Source organism: Rhineura floridana, chromosome 19 (genome assembly GCF_030035675.1).
Source record: "Rhineura floridana isolate rRhiFlo1 chromosome 19, rRhiFlo1.hap2, whole genome shotgun sequence".
NCBI lineage: Eukaryota > Metazoa > Chordata > Lepidosauria > Squamata > Rhineuridae > Rhineura > Rhineura floridana.
This window is the reverse complement of record NC_084498.1, coordinates 6,031,775-6,049,398: the sequence shown is the minus strand read 5'-3', so window position 1 is coordinate 6,049,398 and position 17,624 is coordinate 6,031,775. Positions and strand designations below refer to the sequence as shown.

The 17,624-nt window shown below is 42.5% G+C and overlaps 1 protein-coding gene across 14 annotated transcripts in view; it reads right to left on the bottom strand.

Moving 5' to 3' along the window:
* The window catches only part of CLIP1 (CAP-Gly domain containing linker protein 1), a 161,671-nt gene extending 144,266 nt beyond the window's left edge, over nucleotides 1–17,405 (bottom strand). For 5 of the 14 annotated variants that reach the window (XM_061603005.1, XM_061603003.1, XM_061603014.1 and 2 more), the window contains exon 1: nucleotides 17,181–17,404. The gene's annotated coding sequence lies outside the window, so the exon portion shown is untranslated. Of the gene's footprint in view, nucleotides 1–14,392; nucleotides 14,475–17,117 lie in introns of those variants that run through there. The other 9 variants (XM_061603015.1, XM_061603012.1, XM_061603018.1 and 6 more) reach the window with 7 other exon arrangements.
* Nucleotides 17,406–17,624: the final 219 nt, after the last annotated feature.

Sequence of the window (17,624 nt, the reverse complement as noted above, 5' to 3'; positions counted from 1 at the left end):
CAGTGTAGACCTTTGAGCTGCGTGCACCAGCGCAGGTCCAAAAAAAGAGCCAGGAGAGAAGATTGGACTTCAAAATTTTAAAAACTCAAATCAATAACAATTGACATAGCAACAGCTTCCCTCACCGATAGGATTACAATACTACAGCTAATTAACATGCTTGCTAGTTAACAAGGGCTTCATTACATGGCTTTTGCTGTTATTCCAGAGTAGGGACCTCTAGATTCTTGCTGAGACTATAGTTTATTATATAAACCATAGAGTAAATTTAGGGTTTACATGGAATGTAGAAATCTAATAATACATGGAGCCAGCACAAGAAAGAAAACAGTCTAAATCTACCCAACATGTTACCCTCCAAAGAGAAACTCTGAACAGACAAAGCCACAGACTAAAATATTCAGCTTACTGTACAAACTTCAATCTGCTAAAGATTAGGGAAAAGTCTTAACACTGAAGCTGCCTGTTATAAACCACCACAAATCGTCCTAGGCCTGCTTATACAAGAACAATTTTTTGATACAAAGATACATATAGGCAGCACTTATAAAAAGTAAGGTGCCAGTACTCATACCTTGATAAAAATGATGTGAGTGCCAGCACAAAATGGTTGCCATGGGCAGAAAAAAGAAGTGCCTGTACTCTGTATTGATAGATTCTATCAGAAAAAAAGTACTGCAATATACAGTATATTCAAAATGTATAGTTAAGTAAATCCCTGTGCAACATCTCAAAGAGTCCAACTCCATAACATCTGTCGTCAAAATATATGCTAAATCATATAAAAAATTGCAACTTAATGTTTTCCATAGTACGTCTAGAATGCTTGCATACAGAACAGTAAGACATTCATAAGCACTGCAAATTCCTGAACTGGAGGGGTGAAGAATGGGAACAACCAAGCAAGCATTTCTCTTGCACAAGCCTCATTTAAACAAATGGCTCGTCCATTCAAATGCTTTGTTTTTGCTCAAGTTCATGGGTCATGAGAAGGAAACACACTCATCTGATGGTTCCCTATGACAGATTGGGAATCATGGGTGTAAGTTAGATGCTTCCTAGAATGTGTATAAACACTCTACTGCAGCCTTTCCCAACCTTTGGGTCCCCAGATGTTGCTGGACTACAACTCCCATCAGCCCCAGCTAGCATGGCCAATGGTCAGGAATGATGGGAATTGTAGTCCAACAATATCTGGGGACCCAGAGGTTGGGAAAGGCTGCTCTAATTTATTGCTCTCATTGAAATGCACAGTTAAATTTTCATTCAAATGTGCACTTGGCACCTTTTTAAACACAACTTAAAGTGTAATACCTGGATGAAGGCATTAATCACTGTAATAAGAAAATGCACAAGGAATGCATTCTATAAAGACTTTTTTTTACACATGAAATGAAGAAAAAGTCAAGATTTGAAGTAGAAAAATATTTTCAACAGTAATTGAGAAACTTTTTTTAAAAATGCAATGTTACTCTCTGTAACATACAATTTTGAAACATTACCTTTGAGATTATCAGCCATTTGCTTGACTTTCAACTATCCATCTAAGACTACTGTCCCAATGATAACATATATGCAGAGTCCACTGTTATATAACCCTTGATTAGGAACCTGCAAACTGAAGGCCAATAAAACTTGATCTTGGCAATAAATATGGAGCACAAGAATATGCAGAACACAGCATGCAAAAAAAATTACATGTTTAAAAAACCTTGGCTTTAATTATTCCTCAACAGAACAGTTACAAAGATATCTTACAGAAAACATACAAATACCTTTGGACAGGAAAAAGCTTAGTTAAAACAAAACAAAAATATACTGTATATTTTTTACTGCAGTTGTAGTATACAAGGTGTTTGCAATCATTACGCCAATATTGACAAGTTTGTAAAATAATAACAGAGCAATCCAACTCAGGGGAAGCTGGCAGAAGTGGTGCTGGTGTAAAGTTCCACCGCATCCAGTGACCTAAGTCCCTGCACTTCGGCCCTTCCCTGACACACCCTGATACGCCCCCAGAATGCTCCTTTTTCGGGACTTATGCCAGCTTCTGTCAGCTTCACTTACATCAGTCTCAGCTGAGTCGGCTGAGCTGGCTGGCTGAACCCCGGCTGAGCCAGGCTGGAAGTCTTACGCTGGCATAACCTGGCTCAGCTGGAGATCCGCCGCATCCAACTCCCCTCAGCCCAGCGTAAAGGCGAGTTGGACTGTGCCCTAAATATACATGGCTTTAGAGTCATATAAGCAAAAAGGACCTTGCAATCCATATTTTGACAGTGAGGAGACAACAGCAAGGGAGGAAGGGAGTAGTCAAGGATAATGGAGGAAGGAACAGCGCTGAAAGGACAGCTGATGTTTTGCATGCAGAAGTTCCTAGATCCTGGTGTTTTCAGCTAAATAGGTTGGATAGCAGGTGAGGAGAAAGACCTCTGCCTGAGATCCTGAAGATCTACAGCTAGTCCCAGTGGACAATATTGGTCTAGATGGATGAAAAGTCTGATCTAGTAAACGGCAGTTTCTTCTGTTTCTGTGGATATGGGCAAATGCAGTTACATATGATTAAGCTTTAGTACCTTATTATTCCTATATACAGAACTGAAAGGCTGCAATTGTGAGATTTGTCCAAAGATGTCTATAGTGTATATTGGGGCTAGAGGAGGGATGGGCAGGAATTTCAATTCAGTTTGCATTTCCAGATGAATCTATCAATAACCATATTAGGGGAAAGTGTGCATAAAAATGAATATATGAGTGAAAATAATATATGTGACTGAAAAATGCATTATATAATGAGAAATGTGTGCATTACTGCAGAAATAGGGAGAACTGAAATTAAGATTTGAAAAACGAGAAACTGAGAACACCAAAATTGACAGATCTTTCCATCCCTACACTGAAGTGACATTTATTAGTTGTCGTTATTACTGCATTTTTATTCCACCTTCCCTCTAAGGAGTTCAAGGTGGCACACACGGTTCTCACCCCTCCACAACAACCCTGTGAGGTAGGTTAGGCTGAGGGACAGTGATCAGCAACAATGTCGCCCAGTGAGCTTCATGGCCAAGTGGCAATTTTAACACTGGTCTCCCAGGTCCTAGGATCCTAACTACAAGAAACCTGAGAATTTTTCAACTAATAGCTAAACAGCTTCCACCATTGGCAGAACACTCCCCCAAGCCTCCATTCTATGTTATCCAATCGTCTATCTTTTTCTGGGGCGGGAGGAGAGATAAAATTTTATTGCAGAGAGATGACAATGCCTGGACTCCTCTGCTGCTTTTACGTAAACTACAGGACTGTGCATTCTGGACAGCATACAATGTTGTGACATTATCAAAAAAATAAAGTATTCAGGGAACAAGACAGTATACAAAGGGGGAGACCTGATGAAAGTTTGAGACAGACCACAGTTTATAACTAGGGCACCTTCTTTACATGCAGAAGATCCTAGGTATAAACAGTCCCCAGCATATCCAGTTAAAGAATCAGAACCTCTTTGCCTAAGACCCCTATAGAGCTGCTGCCATTCAGAGTAGGTGATACTGGACTAAATAGTCTGACCCGATAGAAGGCAGCTTCCTTAAGTTACCATTTTACTCCCTTGCCTAAGCATAACAGCATGGAAATTTATTCCGACTGTATCCACAGCAACAAGAATATGAAAACAGTTCTTCCTTCAGGCGGAACATAGCTATCTGGCTATTACTTTTAACATCAAAACCAAGTATGTATATTTATGTTGCACCTTTCCTTCAAGGAGCTCAAGGCAGTGTACATGGCTCCCTCCCCCCCACTTCATTTTATCTTCACAATAACCCTGTGAGGTGAGTGAGGCTGAGAGACAGTGACTGGCTGAAAGTCACCCAGTGAGCTTCATGACTGAGTGGGCATTTGAACCCTGGCCTCCCAGGTCCTAGTCCAACACTCTAACCACTACACCACTAATTTCTCTCTTTGTTCCAGGAGTGGGGAATCTTTGGCCCTCCAGATGTTGCTCATCTACAACTCCCATCAGTCCCAGCAAAAGTGGCCAATGGCATGGGGTTATGGGGGCTGTAGTTCAGAGACATGTGAAGGGCCAAAGGTTCCTCACACTTGCTCTATACACACATACACTGTGTAGACTTCTGAAAACGATCTTGTTCCAGAGAGCCTTTGGGAGGGACTGAAGGTAGAGCCTGACACTGATTTTATGCCTTTCACTACATAGCTTCTGCAAATGAAGCCCCTCTGAGCATTCCATCCTCAAAGCTCTATAACTGCCACCTCGGTAACAGCATTGTATGTTAGCAGCTAATGAAGGCGGAAGCTGAAATGTTTTGCTAATACAATAAAAACCTCTGTTTTGTTAATCACAATTACGTTCATATATATTTTTAGGTGATTAATGGAATGCTTATAGGGATCCAGAGCAAGCTTGAGTGAAGTTCTGTTTGTTGCTTTCAAAACTGTCTTATGTGTATGTGCGTGTATTTTATGTATTTTAATTGTATTTTATGTATTTTAATGTTTTTGTGATTTTATTGTTTACAATTTTATTATGTATGTGTTTGATTTTATTTTTGTAAGCCGCCCTGAGTGCCCTATTATAGGGTAGAAGGGCGGGATAGAAATATTTTAAATACATAAATGCAAACATAAAGAGAACCCAGGTATCAGGGTAGTTTAACTTTATCCATCAAAACCTTGCTGAAATTGCTATTAACAAACAAAAGAGTGAAATACAGTCTGACTTGAAAGAACTTTTTGCATCTTGGAGCACTTTAGAAAACAGGCAAGTGAACGGTGCATCACAGACATTCATTTGCACGTCTAAATAAATGAATTAAACATGCACAAAAATACCAGTCAGCCTCATCAATATTGTAAGCCAGTTAAAAAACTAGTCTCTCTTGTAGTACTAGTCACCTGCCTGGTCAGTACACAACTTGACATTACCAGTTATGGGGACCAAATTGGAGAATTTTTGGCAAATTACTTCTTTATTGTCACAGCATAGCAGTTGGAGCTCTGGTAGATCTCCCTAACCTAAGCTATTAACACCAGGCAATGTTGCTGCTTTTTATTAGCACTATTCTTGGCTAAAAACACGGGCAACCAAAAATACTCAGCATGCCTCAACACTGCACTGCAAACTTAAGATGCACCATTACAACAAAGTCCAATTTATGTTGCACTACAGCTTCTTGACTGGAAAGATAATGACATATGTTCTCTCTCTTTTAACATCAAAACCAAGTATGTATATTTGTGTACATGACTCCATCCACCCATCCACCCATCCACACCTCATTTTATCCTCACAATAACCCTGTGACGTAAGTTAGGCTGAGAGACAGTGACAGATATAGGAAGCATCCATACTAATATAGTCTTGATATGGATAAAATAGTTGTCTAAAGAGAACAAGTTTTAAAACTCGCTGCAGACCCTTATTGAGTTACGAGTGTTTCCCAACATTTCTGTGAGCCTGCTAAAATATCTATACACTTCCAACAACTTCCAAAAGTTGTGTGACATTTGATGGATGACTGGCGTATGCATGCCCAAATTTGTGTGTGTGTGCTTTAATAACCAAATAATGGAATACCCAAACATCCATTTGAACTGCTTTAGATGGCTGATGTCAGGCATATCTTTGTGCTATTTCAAAGCAGTAACTGACAAATTGAGAAAATTACCACCTTTAATTAACAGAGAAGGTAAAATAGATGTTTTTTAAAGTCGAAGACTTGCAGAAAAAATAAGGTGTGAGCTATTAACATCAGTTCAGTTTGCCTAGTCATACTGTTTATCAGAGTGATATGTATTTTTAATGTCTGCAGGTGCTATTACCTATATACATGTTTCACTTGAATCCAAACCTTCCTCCAAAGAGTTCAAGTGTGATATTTCAACCACCCAACAGTCCTCTGAGGAAGTAATTTACTCAAGAGCATCTAGTGAGTTTTATGGTTGAGTGTGGATTTAAAGCTGGGATGGGGAACCTGTGGCCCTCCAGATGTTGTTGGACTACAATTCCCATAATCTCTGACCATTGACCATTCAGGCTGGGGCTGATGGGAGTTGGGAATCCAACAACATCTGGGTGGCCACAGGTTCCCCAGCCTTGATTTAAATCAAAGTTTCCAACAACCAAACCCAGCACTTTAGCCACTAGGCCAACAACATTTTTACTACGGTCAACCAACCGTTAAAGAATATACAACTGCATAAATACATAATCACAAAACCAAAACAGCACAGATGAAGATTAAAAGGCAGTCACTGAACGTCTAAGAGATACATTACTACATTCAAAATTGTGACCTGTTGTGTAATTATTTATTTATTATTTTATTTATTCAGTTGCATTTCTAAACCGCCCTATAGCTAGCAGCTCCCAGGGTGGTGTACAACATGATAAAACCACAATATTTAAAATACAGCAAGTGTGTATTGCGCAGACAATATAAACATTATATAAACAAAGTGAAAGAAAACTAAAAAATAAGATTAAAAGCTTAAATACTTTAAAATGCCTGGGTGAAGAGGTGGGTTTTTACCTGGCGCCGAAAAGATGACAGAGAAGGTGCCTGGCGTATCTCATCTGGGAGGTCCATAATTCGGGGGCCACCACCGAAAAGGCCCTAGATCTTGTTACTGTTCTCCGGGCCTCTGTATGGGTTGGGACCCGGAGAAGGGCCTTAGACGTCGAGCGGAGTGAACGGGTAGGAACATAGCGGGAGAGGCGTTCCATCAGATATTGCGGTCCAGTGCCGTTAAGGGCTTTATAGGTAAGGACCAACACTTTGAATCTGGCCCGGAAACATATTGGAAGCCAGTGCAGTTGGGCCAGAATAGGTGTTATGTGGTCGAATTTCTTCGTCCCAGTAAGAACTCTGGCCGCAGCATTCTGCACTAACTGAAGTTTCCGAATCGTTTTCAAAGGTAACCCTACGCAGAGAGCATTACAGTAATCCAATCTAGAGGTTACCAGAGCGTGAATAACTGAGGCTAGGTTCTCCCTGTCCAGATAGGGTCGTAGTTGGGCTACCAGCCGAAGCTGGTAGAACGCATTTCGTGCCACCAAGGCTACCTGGGCCTCAAGTGACAGAAGCGGATCTAATAAGATCCCCAAACTACGGACCTGTTCCTTTAGGGGGAGTGTAACCCCATCTAGGACAGGTCTGACATCAACCATCTGAGCAGAGGGCCCCCCAACTAGCAGCATCTCAGTCTTGTCAAGATTGAGCTTCAGTTTGTTTGCTCTCATCCAGTCCATTATCGCGGCCAGGCAGCGGTTCAGTTCAGCAACAGCCTCACCTGAAGAAGATGAAAAGGAGAAATAGAGCTGCGTATCATCAGCATATTGCTGGAAACGCACTCCATAACTCCTGATGACCTCACCCAGCGGCTTCATATAGATATTAAAAAGCATGGGGGACAGAACTGAGCCCTGCGGGACCCCATACTGGAGCACCCAGGGACTCGAGTAGTGTTCCCCAAGCATCACCTTCTGGAGACGATTCTCAAGATAGGAGCACAGCCACCGCCAAGCAGTGCCTCCAACTCCTAACTCCGCGAGTCGCCCCAGAAGGATACCATGGTCGATGGTATCAAAAGCCGCCGAGAGATCAAGGAGAACCAACAGAGTTACACTCCCTCTGTCTTTCTCCCGACAAAGGTCATCATACAGGGCGACCAAGGCAGTTTCTGTACCAAACCCCAGCCGAAAGCCGGATTGAAATGGATCCAGATAATCAGTTCCATCCAAGAGGGCCTGGAGTTGGCGAGCGACCACGCGCTCTAGAACCTTGCCCAGAAATGGAACATTTGCTACCGGCCTATAGTTGTTAAAGTTATCAGGGTCCAAGGAGGACTTTTTTAGGAGCGGTCGCACTACCGCCTGTTTCAGGCAAGGTGGGACCACTCCCTCTCGTAACGAGGCATTAATTACCTCCTTGGCCCAGCCGGCCATTCCATTTCTGCTAGCTTTTATTAGCCACGAGGGGCAAGGGTCCAGAGCGGAAGTAGTCGCCCTTATCTGTCCAAGCACCTTGTCCACATCCTCGAGCTGTACCAACTGAAACTCATCCAATAAAACAGGACAAGACTGTGTTCTGGACACCTCATTAGATTCAACTGTTACAATATTGGAGTCAAGGTCCCGACTCCAATTTAATTAATATATTAAACCCCTCCCCCCAGAGTTGCTAAAGGAGGTAGATTATACGTTCTCTGACGCCTTCATAAACCAGTTTGCACATCACCATAATCCAGAGTCTAAAGCAAACTATGGCTTCGTGTCACATTTGAACCAGCGCTGGTGGTTTGTTTCTCTCCAAACATGCCAAGAGGTTTGTTCTTGGCTTACTACTTATTGGTTTGGGAGAAACAAACCACAAGCATTGGTTTGCAGAAAACCCAAAGTCACACTGTGGTTTGTTTCCTCGCAGCTCAGCCAAGGGAGGAGTAGGGCAGCTGCCATTTGAATAGTGCATACCAGCATGCCACTTGCTCATGGGAAGCCATCACTTGTTTCAGACTATGGCTTAAGGTAGCAAGCACACCAGGCCAGTGGCCCTCCGAACACATACAAGCATTTTAATCAGGAATCCTCTTCCAAACGTTACCATTGCTTTCAGAGGTTTTCTCTAGAAGAAGCAAGAGCAGAACAGATCTCTTCTGCCAGGACTTTGAAGAAGAGGAGGTGTAATTTGTTAAGATCAGCTTGTACAGCACCAGTTACTATTGTATGCTATCTCCTGTTTTGTTTTTTTTAGGTTACGTTGAGTCTACTTTGTATTGATTTTTATTTGGTTTTAGAAATGTGTATTAATGTATGGTGAAGGGCGGTATAGAAATATCTAAATAAACAAACAAACTTTTGCAGTCTCCCACATGGGAAGCAGGACACACTCAGCATGCAGATTTTAGCTCCTATGGTGTTTCACATACAGTTCTAAGTCTACAATACAAAATACAAAGACGGGTATTAATTGGAGGGATTTGTTTATTCCACTATTTGCTAAGTACATGGACTGAGCATAAAGGTTAAGATTTTGGGTATACCTAGCTGGTCTCCATTGCAAGACTGAGTCTCTAAAGTGTGTGTGAGAGTATAAACAGTTAATGATGACAGAGGGGCAGTCAAATCCCAAGAAAAATCAAAGTTTGCATACATAAGAATGGAATGCATGTAAGAGAGATCACGCTCCCTAGTCTTCTGACTGGATGCATCAGAAAATGAAGCAGCTAAACAGGAAGCAACCACTCTCATGGGAAAACCTTTCACTAACAGGGGCAACAATTAAAGAAACCTCCTTCAACTTTTCAGCCAACTTAGTATCTGGAGAAGACAGTATCTGGCAAGACAATCTAAAACAAAGATGCTCTAGTACTTTAAAGACTAACAAATTTGTTATGGCATAAGTTTGTATGGATTAGACTCTACTTCAGGAATGAGGGACCTGTGGCTCTCCAAATGTTGTCAGACCCCAACATCCATGAGACCCAGTCAGCATGGACAGTGGTTAGAGATAACGGGAGGTAGTCCAACAACATCTGGAGGCCCAAAGGCTCCCCAACCCTGAAAATGGAAATGGACTGCCTTCAAGTCGGTCCCGACTTATGGCCACCCTATGAATAGGGTTTTCATGGTAAGCCGTATTCAGAGGGGGTTTACCATTGCCTTCCTCTGAGGCTGAGAGGCAGTGACTGCCCCAAGGTCACCCAGGGAACTTCATGACTGTGTAGGGATTCAAACCTGGGTCTCCCAGGTCATAGTCCAGCACCTTAACCACTACACCACACTGGCTCTCCCCCAACCATAGTCTCCTTCATCAAATGCACAATAGTCTTTAAGCTACTACATGGCTTTTGTTGCAACAGTATAATTTGACTACCCCTCTGGAAATTGGTAAAACACTATAGCTGGGGTGGTTAATCCTCAGCTCACATGCATTTTTTTTGGGGGGGCAAAGCCTTCAAGTAGACACAGTGCTAGGGTGGGCAGAGAGATTTAAACCTCTTTGCCCAGCCCACAGCTCTGATCGGAATACATATTATTCCCTCTTGGTCATAACCTCTCCTCCTCAATTGATCTGCATGAATTAGCTGAAAAGGGGTGTGTACTTGTGAAAAGAGTGTGAGGTGGCCACACCACCCACTGACAGGCAGCCCCCAGGGGGGTGGACAACGCCGAATGCAGCCCTCAGGCTGAAAAACAGTTAGGTGCAGCGTAGTAACCCTACAGATTGATTTCCAGCAAAATCTCCCTGTTAGTTTTAGGAACATATTCTACTAATAAAAATAGCTAAGGAGTGCCATAATTTAGGGTGAATCTTTAAATTCGTTTCCTATTCTCATCCTCATAAAACACTCTGCACATTGCAAACATAGCTAGATCCAGATTTCTCAGAGTGTGAGCAGCTGGGAAGAATTAGTCCCTTAAAAGATTAAAAGGAGAATTTCTCTAATTCTTAGGCTCCCTTTGCATCTATAATTTCTGTTTCTAATTTAGTATTCCTGCACAATTTTTTGGAAGTGTTTGGAACGTGTCAGGAACTGCTCAAAATGCAGAGCAAGCAACCAAGTTAATTAGAACATGAAGCAGCTAATAAGGGTGAAAACGAGAAAGGAAAATATGCAGTGGATCGGGGTTCTTATGTCTTCCCCATTTCCTTCTGCACTACATCCAAGCCCCTTGAAACAAAAACCTGTGTGGAACTAGCACAACAAGCAGGTCTGACTCCTGGGCTCCTGAGACACTGCTAACAAGCAAGCTAAGAGTGCTGTTCACAGTTAACTCCCCCACTAGCCGAAAATATGTCTCAGAAAAGCTGAGATCATTGCCAATGTGCTAGAAACATGCACTTCATTTAAATATCAAAAAGCCCTTCTGCAGCTGAGGCAGCTGGAAACATGTTAACCCAATACCATTCCCAAAGTCTTAGCAAATGCTCCCAACAGGAATGCCAAGGGTATAAACAAAGGTGGCTTTCATGAGTCACATACCTCCCTCCGCCAATTCCCACTCACAAGAGGACTTGCATCTTTATTTTCACAACAAAAGTGAACATTTAACACTGGGCTTTTAAGCAGGATACACAAGGAAAGGAGAGCAGAAGAAGGTACATGACAAGTCTGGTGACAGGGAGCCAAGATGATGCTTTTTCCTCAGCCACTCCCAAGCAAGACGCAAGGACCAGCAGAACAGGAGACAAATTGTTCAGCTGGAGCACACTTCAAACAAGGGAAGCCCAGCCATTTTGACATTTCTTGGCTTGTGTGCCAAGCCCCCCTCTTTGTGTTAGGTCACTGCCTGCAATAAAAGCCCCCAAGGAAAACTCAAGTAATCAAAAAGCAAATGGAGCCAACGAATGGTTTTCCTGTCACCTAGAGCCTTGCTTATACATGAATGTTTTTATGCGCACAGCCTGGGGTGTCAGTATATGTGGTTCAAAGGCTGCAATGAACTATTCAAACAAGGCACAGAATAAATGGGACAGACCTTGTCCATCTTATCAATGGCCTTTGGGGGTTAGAAATTTCAAACAGCACCTCCTAATGCAGAGTGGTCAGAAGGTAGCCACAGTTTACTAGTCGACCACCTAACATCGATTGGTTACTGGGATCCTTGCAAAGAATGTTGGACTGAGTGGCCCTTGGTGTGGTCCAGCAATGCACTTCTGATGTTCTTATGCAAGAAAGTGTACTCCAGAACACTTGACACATGTCAGTTCTGCCTTTACTGTTCAGAGGTCCCAACTTTTTATGCCATTTTCATGTAACATAATTATATCATCGGGAGTTACAAGACCTGCATTACCACTCCTTGAGAAATGCAATAATCAACACCAACACTAGCAGAGAAGGGTTGGGTTCATAACTTTGTATATGGTGCTCACAGGTGTGTCAATGCCGATCTCATCTGTCCTAGATATATATATTTTACTCCATTCATGCAAATCTGGCACGTACAATCAGGAATTCAACTATTTACAAAACTCTCCACTCACAAATGTACTCACTAGATCAAGGATTGAATGGTGAAATATATTCCATAACATGGAGTTTGTCCTGAATGGAAGGGGGCGGGGGGCGACAGACTGACTAGAAGGTCAACCTCTCTCACCTAAAATTACTACAGTTAAACTAAATTATATATAAAACACAAAGCCCAGATTGTCTTTGGTTACATTACTGTGAAAATATTGTGCAATTATTTTCTTTCAATGAGTTTTTCTTCCAGTTATTCTAGCTTGACAATTTGGAAAAGCTAAATCAACTATGCATTATTTCCTTATTCAACTGGACTAAAGTAACAAAACATAAAATTAGCAGAGTAAGTTTTCTAAGATATCTCTTGGACTTGGGCAAAGGGAAACAAAAGAATACATTGATCATGAGTCAATACATTGATCATGAGTCTGATTAGGACTGGCGCCAGTCTCTTGCTCTGCAGCATCACAGTCCTACTGTTATTATGTTTATCTCCTTATTTCCACACTTTAATTTTGAACAATAGACCTGGTAACCTTTAGTAGAACCCAAAAGTGACCCTCTCTTGTTTTTAAAATGACAAGCATTGTGCAGCTGATGCTATATGGGACACTAACAGCAATTTTCACAGGCAGCATGAGCAGCCATTTTGCCATTACTTTAGGAAGTACAAGTCAAGGAAATCCTTCCTGCAGGAGAAGGGGAGCACTATTTTTTTAAAAAAATGAAGTCCCCTCCTCTTAATTGCTTTTCAACTAAGGACCATTATATACTTGTGGCATACTTCCCTAGCCAGAGATATGACAGCAGCTAAATGCTTACAGATTGCAAAGATTAAGATACCATGTTATTAAGAGGAATATAAAAGAGACACTATGCAATGTGCTTGTTTTATGTAATCTAAAATTCCATTTCAAGCTGGAACAGGAACAAAACATGATCCTTTCATTGTATTACACATGCGCTCTCTCGCTCTCTCTCTCACACACACACTTCACCACTCTCTTTACAAGTCTAAACTTACAAGATGGCAGAACACAGTATTTTTCTACCTACGCTTATTTAGTACAGAATCTAATTCTGTTATGTTTAATTCTACTTGTTAAAACTTTCATATTTTACTTTTAAAAGTCACAAACATGCTAAAGCACAATGGAAACCTCAAAGGCAGAAGTTACCAAATGTATTTCAACTTCATCACAAAACTACTGATGACCAAAAGTTTAATATTTTCCCCCCGGCACAAAAGGTATCATCACACTCTAGAGACAGAGGCACGAACTTATTTGTACACACACAAGAGTGAGGGTGAAATATGTCACTCCAATTTTTAATCAGTTTTTTAAAGTTGCATGTTGGCCAACAGAAAAAAAATTAAATTACCAAACACTAGACAAAAAGGACTATTCCATCCAGGCTATGGTCTGAAGGCACATGAGGCAGTGGCTGCCCATTTGCTACCGGGCCAAGTTCAAGGTTCTAGTTTTGGTGTACAAAGCCCTATACAGCTTGGGACCAGGATACCTGAAAGACCGTCTTACCCCTTATATACTCAGTTGATCATTGCGCTTTGCAGGTGAGGGCCTCCTGCAGATACCATCAGGAAGCCTGTTCTGCACAACATAGGAAATGGACCTTTAGTGTGGCAACACCTACCATGAGGAATTCCCTCCCCTTAAATATTAGGCAGGCGCCATCTCTGTTATCTTTTCGGCGCCTATTGAAGACTTTGCTCTTTCCTTTTAAGTTGAGACCTATCCCAGTCTGCATCTGTATTGGAATTGCTTTTTAATATGTTTTTTTAAAACCTTTTTTTTTACAATTTTTTTAACCTTTTTTATTTAAGATGTTTATAAAGCTTTTTTAAAGCTTTTTAAAAAATGTTTTTAATTTTGTCTTAATGTATTTTAAGGTCTATTTTTATGATATTTTAAAGTGTTTTAGTACTTTTGTTTGCCGCCCTGGGCTCCTGCTGGGAGGAAGAGCAGGATATAAATCAAATAATAAATAAATATATAAAAATAATGAGGCCAGCACCCTGCTGAAGCTAAGCAGGGTCAGGTCTGGTCAGTGCCTGAATGAGAGACTGCCTGGGAACCATATGTAAGCCACCTTGGGTTTCTAGCATGAAAAGAAAGGTGGGGTATAAATGTAATAAATAAATAAATAATAAATAAAAATCCAGCTACCCATCCAGCAGAATAGAATCCCAGTGACATACTATTTCTTCTTTACACTCACATGCCTTTCTCTCACATACACACCAAGCAGCAGCTTAAAGCGAAACTGAAAACTGAAAAGCAGTCTCTGATAAGAAACACAAAGCTTTTGAGAAATAACTTGAGTGTAGTCATTCTAAATATTCTATTCCTTGCAATCAACATATATACAATTGAGGATCCTGTACCTGGTAAATCATAAAGATTCTCAGCTGCTCTGCAAGGACATCCATAATCTCTTAACACTCGTGGCAGGAAGGAAGTAGCAACTATTCTGTTCCCTTCAGCCAATGGTGTTGCCACCCAACCACTGATGTCATGCAGCAGACTGCACACCAGTTGATTGCTACATCTCTCCACCCAGTTCAAATGACACTGCCTGGTAGCTTACAAGTGCTTTTGTGTCAGAAGGTGACCTAGGAGAAAGAACCTCAATTGCTAACAGCAGTGATCTGGACAAAACACTTTAAAGGGCTCCAGAGCCAGGTAGCTGGCCTCAGTGCTGGTATGCCTGTGTTGTCTGTCTGTCTCTCAGGCAAGATCGCTGCCCGGTTACCAGTGAAACCTGCTGCTGTCATCCACAATAAAAGATCAGATAACTTAGCGCAGTCTGCGTGACTCAGTTAGCACGCTGACAGATTTTCCAACTTGCCTTCCACCCCACAGTGACCCTTTACATTTCCTCCAATTCTATGAAAAGGGAAAGGCTACCAAAGCAAGTTGTGTTCATCTCCCCCGCCCCTGCCCAGCCCCAAATCTGAAGAGCTCCAGAATGCTTCTCCCCCCCCCCCATGATGGCAGACTGACAGGAGAAACTTAACAGCTTTGAGTCCCACACCACTCCACATACACATGCTTACAGACTCTGTTCATGGCAAACAAGGCTAGTGATCCTACCCTCGCAAAGGGGCATTGGAGAAGTAATTTCAGATTAAATCTGGAGAACCCAATATACTGACCCTACCTAAACTCATCCCCCGCCTTTTATAATCCTATTATCTTGACAGCCAAAGACTCTAGCCTTCATGCAAGCAAAAAACATAGCCCCATATACACACAAAAGATTTAACCCAGGAGTTTTTAAAAAAAGGCTCCCCCATTCAGATGAAATATAAGACACCCCCCAAAATAAGTCCTCTCACCCACGCTTGTCAAAGTAGCCTAATCTTCACCACCCACCAGTAAACCCTTTAACTAAAGGCAGAGATTGCCTTCAGCAGCCACCTGGAAAAGAGAGCTATAGATCCTTCGCATCCTGATCTACAGTCCGAGCTGGAAAGAGTCCCCCCCATCAAAGAATTTTTGCCCTCACAAAGCATTCATCTCCCCAGCAGCAAAATGAACAGATTATCCCTTCCAACAATGCCTGACCAGATTATACAGCACTCTAAAACATACCAGCCACAAAATAGGGGGGGGGAAGATCCCCCCAAATCCCTGTCTTTCCTGACAAAGAGCCTTGCACAGTCAGCCAAGACCACCACTCTACACATAATCATCACTCCACCTTGACAAAGCACAAAGAGCTACTATCAAAAGGTAGGGAGTAGAGATGTGAAGGCCTGGAAAAAATCAGGAAAAAAAGGGTTTTTCCGTTTTTTCCAAAGCCTTTTTTGTTTTTTCCCCCAAAACATTGAAAAAATGGGAAAAAATGGATAATGGAATGTTTTATTTTAGAATGATGAATAACATGTTTCATTGAATCTTGGTGCCCCCCTTTTTCTCAGTTCTTTTTATGGGATTGGATGCTTTATGTCTGCTTGACACTGTTTCTTTGTTATTAATATTGATGGTTTCTTCTGGGTTTTTTTTAAAAAAAATTTGCCTGCTCCTCATAAACTGGCAAAACGAAAGAGGTTTCTTACAGTTCAAGAGCTTGTAGGTCCATTTGTTACCAAAAAAAAGTAAACATTTAAAAAAGTAAATTTAATTTGTAATAACTGTTTGAATAAAATGTACTTTTTATATACCAAATGTGATAATTTTATGCCAAACCAACTTGTACATAATTACATTTTATGTTCCTGAAGTAACAAAGTGACTTTCAATCTGTAAAAAGTGCTAATATTGCATTCCCCCCCCCAATTTTTCCAAAAGTTTGCTTTTTTCTGGAGGGAAATGGGAAAAAAGCCCATTTTTCCCCATGGCTTCAATATTTCCAGAAATGTTATATCTCTAGTAGGGAGTCAGGGGTCCTGCACCTCCACCTACGGAGAAAACAGAGGTACAGGATGAGACCCCTCCTCAAATCCAAGGGGTGACAGAAGGCAGATCCTCTTAAAAACACCCCATCTCTAAAACGGGTGGAACCTCCAGATCTCTCTCATCCTGCAACCGAAACCAGCCCCAAGGGGGGGAAATAAGTAAAACCGTGTGGACTGGGAGCGGGGGGTATCCTGATAAAGCAAAAAGCAGCAGCCCCCACCCAAAATTCCCTAACATTAATTTCCCCCCTCCCCAACAAACAAATAAAAGCACCCCAGTCCCTGCCAAAGCGCCCATCCACATACAGGATGCAAATAGGGGGTGTAGATCCACTCCCCCTTGAAGATTCCTCTTGTAGCCCCTCTTTTGTCTAAACACCACCCAGATAAGCCCCCTCAATCATTTTTTGCTGACACAAAGCACCTAAAGCAAACCTCCCCGTCAAATCCACACATTTGGAAAACGAGGGTACATTTTAAAGGGAGGAGGGTAGCTCAGGCATGGAAAAGCACTCACCCACCCCCTAAAGAAAAAGAAAAAAAGGTCAGCCCCTGTCAAAGCCAGACCACTCCCCACCATAGGCCGCCTTCCCTTCCCTTCCCTCAGTGAGAGCCCCAGACGTGGGCGCAGTGAGGAGTGAAGGAGCCGGGCTACCTTGGGGAGAAGCCCACCCAACCGCCCCCCGACTCCCGGGTGTGCTTCATTCACCCCAGGGGGAGAGCCCCGCGGCCTAGTCGGGCCCTGGAGGCGACTCCCCACCTTTCGCCTCACCCTCGTCAGCTCTCCCTCGTTGTCGCCACCGCCGACTCCTTCCCGTCAGTGGCGGCGGCTCCTTTTCCGTCCCTCCCACGGCTTCGAGGGGGCGGGAAGAGAGAAGAAGCCGGCCGTGTCTGACCGAGTGGGGCTCGGCCGCTCCAAGGGAGGCGGAGACTGCAGCACGCCCAGCCCCAAAGCCGTTGGCCCGTCGCCGGGAAGAGGAGCTGCGGCGGCTCCTCGTCTCACCCTCGCCCGCCTTCCCTTTGTGTCTCCTCCTCGCTCTTTCCTTCCCTCTCACCTTTTCCCTCATAGCGACGCGGCCAGCGCGAAGCGAATGCCCTGTTGACCGCAGACTCTCTGCTTTCTTTTCGCTTCCCTTTTTCTAAACAAAAAAATCTTTAATTTATTCACCCCCAGACGCACCGAAAAACTGTTGCTTTCAGTCGAGCGTCTTTCTTC